This window comes from Capsicum annuum, chromosome 10 (assembly GCF_002878395.1).
Source record: "Capsicum annuum cultivar UCD-10X-F1 chromosome 10, UCD10Xv1.1, whole genome shotgun sequence".
NCBI classification, from domain to species: Eukaryota; Viridiplantae; Streptophyta; class Magnoliopsida; order Solanales; family Solanaceae; genus Capsicum; species Capsicum annuum.
This window is the reverse complement of record NC_061120.1, coordinates 36,919,614-36,926,447: the sequence shown is the minus strand read 5'-3', so window position 1 is coordinate 36,926,447 and position 6,834 is coordinate 36,919,614.

Below are 6,834 nucleotides of genomic sequence, written 5' to 3'. Positions count from 1 at the left end.
TATATATATATATATATATATATATATATATATATCATAAATACAATAATAATACAATAAGTATAACACAAGTATACATTATATCACACGCATGTATAAACAGAGAAGAACATGTATATACAAAATAGTCAAGTATAAGTGACATGATATAGAGCAAATAGACATATAACAGGTCAATATGGAAATCCAATCATAATATCAATCTTAATAAAGCAAATACAATATATAAGATGATGATGATGATGCACCAGGTTGGCACACAACCTTGAGATTAGAAACAACCTTGAGATTGACACACAACCTTGAGATCAGCACACATCCTTGAGCAATATTCAGTATTTCTAGTAATTTCAGTATTTTCAGTGTTTCCAATATTTCTCGTAATTTCAGTATTTTGAAAGCATATACATAATAAGACACAAATCAAGTACACATATATGACAACAAGTAAATATAAAGAAGTAAAATAAACAAGTGAAATGATGCGAATGGTAACATGAGAATAATGATACAAGATTAACAACTATTTAAAATGAGTATTTCCATAACCAATCTACATGATGTATTTCTACAACTAATCTATATGAAGTACTTCCATAACCAACCACAATATTATGATTTCACAACCACGTGAGCCAATGTTCACTCACTATTTTCTCTATCCATGAATTTTTTACATGATTTACATGTCCATAAAGTATGAATTTATCACAATATGTCAAAGGCACCGCAATAGGCATTTCTAACAACACAATACAATTATTCTCATGTATTCAAGGCTATCAAGATATCTCAGATTCAACAATTACATCATATTTAGGCTCCCACACGGACACAATATAAAGATAGTCATATTTCATAATTAGTTTCCACCCTTAACATGTATTTTGGTATACAAATTGACTACCCAGCGTAGTCTGGAGAGTTAAGCCATAACCTACCTCGAAGGCCAAAACTAGTCCACTATACTTCGATCCTGCAACCTTACTTCTCACGAATGATTTAAAAATTAACTAAAACCAAGAAATATAGAATTTATGCATCAAAACAAAGCCAAAGATATTCATATTGCCAACTTATGATTCAAGTTAAAATAGCCCCCCAAAATAAGTTTTCAAAAAAAGGTTAAAATCGTAACTTTACTTCAAAAATGTGTTCTACATTCCTTTAAAAATCTACAGTTTAAAAATCAAGTCAAATTGAGTAAAAAATAAGGTTCAAATCGAAGAAAAATCATTTTAGTCTTTACCGAATAAAATCCTTTAAATCCATTTTAAAATCAAGAATCGAAGATATTTTGAAAATGAAATCAAGGAAAAATAAGTAATTATAGAATTAGGAATATTGTTCAAGTTAAAAGGAGTGAAATTTGGGGATAAATCAAGTAGGAAGGTTTTTGGAGTTTTTGAATAATGAATCAAGAATTAAAGTAATAAAAGGATGAAATCTCACCTTAAATTCATAAAAGAATCGAGAAATAAATGTTAATCTATCTTCCCAAGCACCCACAAGCTTCACTTTTAAGCTCTCACATTATTTTAGGATTTATCTCTTAAGAGGCAAGGTAAAAAATGAGGCAAAATGTGTGTATTTATACTCATATCAGGTTACCAGGTGTATAAAGCATAAATCACATGCCCCATATGCAATTTACACTTTAAAGCATAAAACGCATGCACCAAATGTGCTTTACCCTTTGTGCTCTAAGTTGCACCAGCAACCTGGTGCACCAGATTTTCTAAGTCCAAAATACACTTTGATGGGGTGTCTTAAATTCATTTGGAGTCTGATTTATGCAAATTATGTAATTCCACTAAATTCGATGTTCTAAATACGTTGGTGAAGTTGGGTTTTTAAAAGGAAGTTATTTTCACAAAGTTGATCCTCGAAATTTAAAATCATGATTTTTTAAATCGAGGATCGAAATGAGATTTAAAAGCCATAAAATCAGACAAAATATGTTACCACCCTAAAATCGACGTTTCAAATGTGTTGGCAGAGTCAAATTTTCATCCGACATCGTTTCAACCAAATATGGGTCCGACATTCATGTTTTTAATTTTTCTAACTTTCCGACCAACAGGTCAAAATGAACTCGGGTGCATCGGGATCGAACCAAAGGTCAACCTAGCCTAAAATCAATATTTTGGAGCTGCTAGCGTAGCCTATTTAGCCATCTATCGTGTGGGTCAAAAGATAACTACACAGGTCCATAATAAGGCTCTCGAAGCCACCAAAAATTATAAGATCACACAGAAGATACCAAATTACATTGAGAGCCGTGTCGATTGCTCTCACACTTCAAAAATGCCATAATGCAACTATGGGGAGGGGTAAAATAATTAAATCACACAGAAACACATATTTCATCAAATTTTTAGGTCATTACAAGTCATTAATAATTAAATAATTGATAACAGCTTGAGACATTAATTATACAACTACAAGCTAAAAAGTATATTTAAAAAATCATATAAACTAAAATAAAATATGAAAAAAGTATTATAATAGAACCTGATTGTTGATGTTACTACTTGATATCATACAAAATTTCACAAAGCTTGCAATGATGCTTGAAAAATTGAAAATAAATGAAACAAATGAGCAATTTAATTTATTTAATACTCTCAACCTTTATTCTGAGTAAAATATATACTCGAGGCAGTAGGAAGAAAAGAAAATACAAAGTAAAAAACTAGTTATCAAAAAGGAAAGAAGTTCTTCCTTTGTTACAAAGATCTTCAATTTTTTATTTAGAATATAACCTATTAATTATAATAATAAAATAGGATAAATTACACAAAACCACAAACCTAAGAGATCTTATTACCCAAAATTTTCTACCTTTTAAACAATTACTTAAAATTCCGAATTTTGTATTTTACTCTTGATACATATGAATAAAACTCACGTCCTACTTGTACTCCACAATTAATGCATACAATCTATTTAGATTTGAAGATTTTTTTTCAAATATTTCATCCTCTAAAATCTCTCCCAAATTATCATTAATTGATACAACTTTAACATATGTTTATTTATAAATATTTGATACATATAACATATGTTTGACATAAGTGAATTATTTATTTTTGGTGTGATATTGAATTTTTAATGATTAGTGAGTAATTTTACGAAATGTATCATTGTGATACATCCAGAACCAGATGTATCATGATATATCTGGAATCAAATTTATCAGTTTCAGGATTTGTGTCTAATTTTACTCCCCGTAATAATTGAATTCGTTACTTCTTAAAATAAAAATCTTTTCTGTTTTAAATATATCACTAATTATATATATCACTTTATAATAGATGTATTACAAATTTAAAAATCCGAAATGTGATATTAAATTTTTAATGATTAGTGAGTAATTTTACGAAATGTATCATTGTGATACATCTGGAACGAGATATGTCATTGTGATACATCTGGAACCAGATGTATCATTATGATACATCTAGAACCAGATTTATAATTTTTACAATTTGTGCTTAATTTTACTCCCTGTAATAATTAAATATGTTACTTTCTAAAATAAAAATCTTCTCTGTTTTAAATATATCACTAATTATATGTATCACGTTATAACATATATATCATAAATTTAAAAATTCAGGATATAATATAATATAACAAATTGTTTGGATAAAGTGTTATAACACTTACACATTCAAAGATTTATGTAAGTGAAGTTTAAGGAAATGGGGGGCCCTAAGCTTCAGCATCTGGGCCCTTTAGCCGACCCTGGTTAAATTTGTAAATCTATCATACTTTATAAATTAAATAATGAACCTAACTATCATTTTTTGGAGGTTTTTTTTAGCATAATAACTAATATTTGTTAGATCTTAAATTTGAAGATAAATATCATTAGCAACTGTTCATAAAGAATACATGATAATTTATTATTGTAAATATCATGAACATACTAAAATTCTATAACTAAATATGTTTTTTTCAAGAACTTCTCAATTAACAATTATCTATCAAGCGTGAATGATAATTTATTAACAATTGCATATAAATAATACATGATAATTTCTTATTATAAATATTAAGAACATACTAAAATTTTAGAAAACTTACCTCAAATCACTAGTAAATTTGTGTCTGTTCGAGCATAAATGCTATCAAGATTTCAAAAAAAAACTTCTCAATTAGAAATTGTCGATAATTTCGATGTAAACTTTAAAAAGATACTAAAAATTTTAAAAAAACTAACCTCAAATCACAATCAAATTCATCTTTATAATAGTTGGTACTATCAAAATTTTAATTGATGGTAAAATCCTAAAGAAACATTAAAAAACAAATAAAGAAGAAAAGACTGAGAAAAACTAATTAGGAGTTGTATAGTGATGGAATTAACATTAGATGACTTCTGCAATAATTTTCTTTTTTTGCTGTAGATGGATAACTTTTTGATTTTTTTCTTACGTGTAGAAGTAAACTTTTCATATATATTGAGGAGTCTTTTCATAAAAGATAAGTTTTCATATACAAAACTTGTCATAAATTTATTATGATCAATATTTAATAATATAAAAATAAATAAAAAAGTGAAAAGACGATTTTGTCTATTACATAGTATTTTAATGAAGGATAAAAAACTCAAACAACATTTCTAAGACCCTTCATATTTTTAATATACTAGTTTAGATATACATGTCTCGCGCGTGTACTTCACTTTATTCAATTCAAACATTATACTAAATAGGATATTTGTCTAAATAACAAAGATAAATACAATAATTAAATTCAACATCTTTTGGAGAAATTTTTTAATTAAACGTAACTCTTACCAAAAAAATTGTCAAAGCCGATCAAAATTTATCTACCACCTATAAACTGTAACAAAACAATACGATGATAGAGACATCAAAACAATATAATTACACAAAAAAATTCTCAAAGTCGTCTGACACTGGAAACTATAACAAAATAATACGATAATAGAGACATCAAAGTAATACAAATAAACTTAACCTTTGCACACAAAAAAATTCTCAAAACAAAGATATAAAAATAATACAATTAAACTTAATCTTTATCTAAAAAAATTCTCAAAGCTGACCGACATTCATCTACCACCTATAAATTCATCTACGACCTGTAAACTACAACAAAATAATACAATAGTGATCACAAAGCTTTAATTTTGATGAAAATAATTCTCGTGTGAGCAAAAATTTTGACCCTAAAGAATGACTTGAATGAAAATAAATAAGATATATATACATACATACATACATATATATATATATATATATATATATATATATATATATATATACACACACACACAAATTGTTATGTTGATAAAAACAGTGAAGAAGTTGAGGGTTAGAAAATTAAACATCCACCAATCTAGACATGCAACGGAATTAAGTTAAATGGACATCAATCATATTTTCCCAATAAGTAAATTGATTTCTTTGGTAGTTTAACGTGCATCTCAATATTTATAGAAGTATTTTCTTAATAGAGTTCTATTTTAAGAGTATTTCTAATTGATCAGTACAAAGAAAAATATTAATTGATTCTCCTTCCATATATTTTAGGAGTCTAGTTAATATAAGAAAAATAATTAAATAATAATTAAAGAAAATAGTAAAAAGATAATTTTGTTTAAAGAAGCATTAATTTTGTTTAAAGAAGCGTCTTTTAATGAAGGACAAAAAGTTTAATCTACTTTTATAGGGATCTTCACACTTTTAATATATTGTATTATATATATAGAGAGAGAGATTATAGATTAGGTTAGATAGATAAATTAGAGATTGAGATTATTCTTAGTTTCTTATTGTCCTCCTTTATTTGAATTGAACTCTTTTTACAATAAGTTTCTTTCTTTTTAAATTGTTGTTTTCTCACTCTTGGCACTTTCTCAAAATTATTCTTTATATAGAATTCTGGGGCATTTTTTACTGTGTCAGCGTCATATGATTTTGCCCGTGCGGCGCCCATGGTTCCCCCAACTATGGGCCAACCTTTCTCATTTTCCAGGTCTTTAGCACGATTCTGTGCCTGTGGTAAGCTCGCCTCAGAGGTTTGCTCCCTTTGGTGCCGCTCTATCAATATGTCGGCTGACATGGCCAACATATAAGCAACTCTTATGGCATACCTTTAATCCTTGGATCTCATCTATATACGCTCCTAGGGGTGGATACGGATATACTCGACCCTCACCTTGGCCTGAGCATTGCCATCGCATGCACATTCCTATCCTCAAGCTTGACATCACCTTGTGCATGTGCACTTGGACTTTGCTTCGCCCGAGTAGGGCAACCCTCAATCCTGGGCCTTAGTCACAAGCGTCTTTCTTAGATATGCCTTCTCATGTCTTATGGCATAGCCAAACATAGCCTACGCAACTTTCATCCAGCTTTCATAGCACAGTGTCTCCCCATAACTGCACGTCTAGTCCAACGGACCCTTGCTCGCTTGGCTGAACCTTGACCAAGCTCATAAGTTAGCTCATGATTCTTTTGGGGAGAGTATCTCAATTGCTCTATTTGCTTGCAGGCATCCTTCCATTATTTAGACAGCCCGCGAGGCTTGTCGGTTCATATAAACAACCTCTAGCCTTGTTGGGGCACCCAACACTAGTCCACCCGACCGTGCATTGCCCATAGGGTTCCTGAGCCCTATGAGTACCTTGCACATTCCTTTGACATGCCAACGTAGGCCCTTGAGGTTGTTCCTTAAGGCAGAACACTTGGGGTGGCCATTTTTCGACACACCCGGGGGAGGCTGGTAGGCTGTCACCATGTATACCCCTTTATATATGCTTAAAATAAATAATCCCAATGTCTGGCACTAGACATC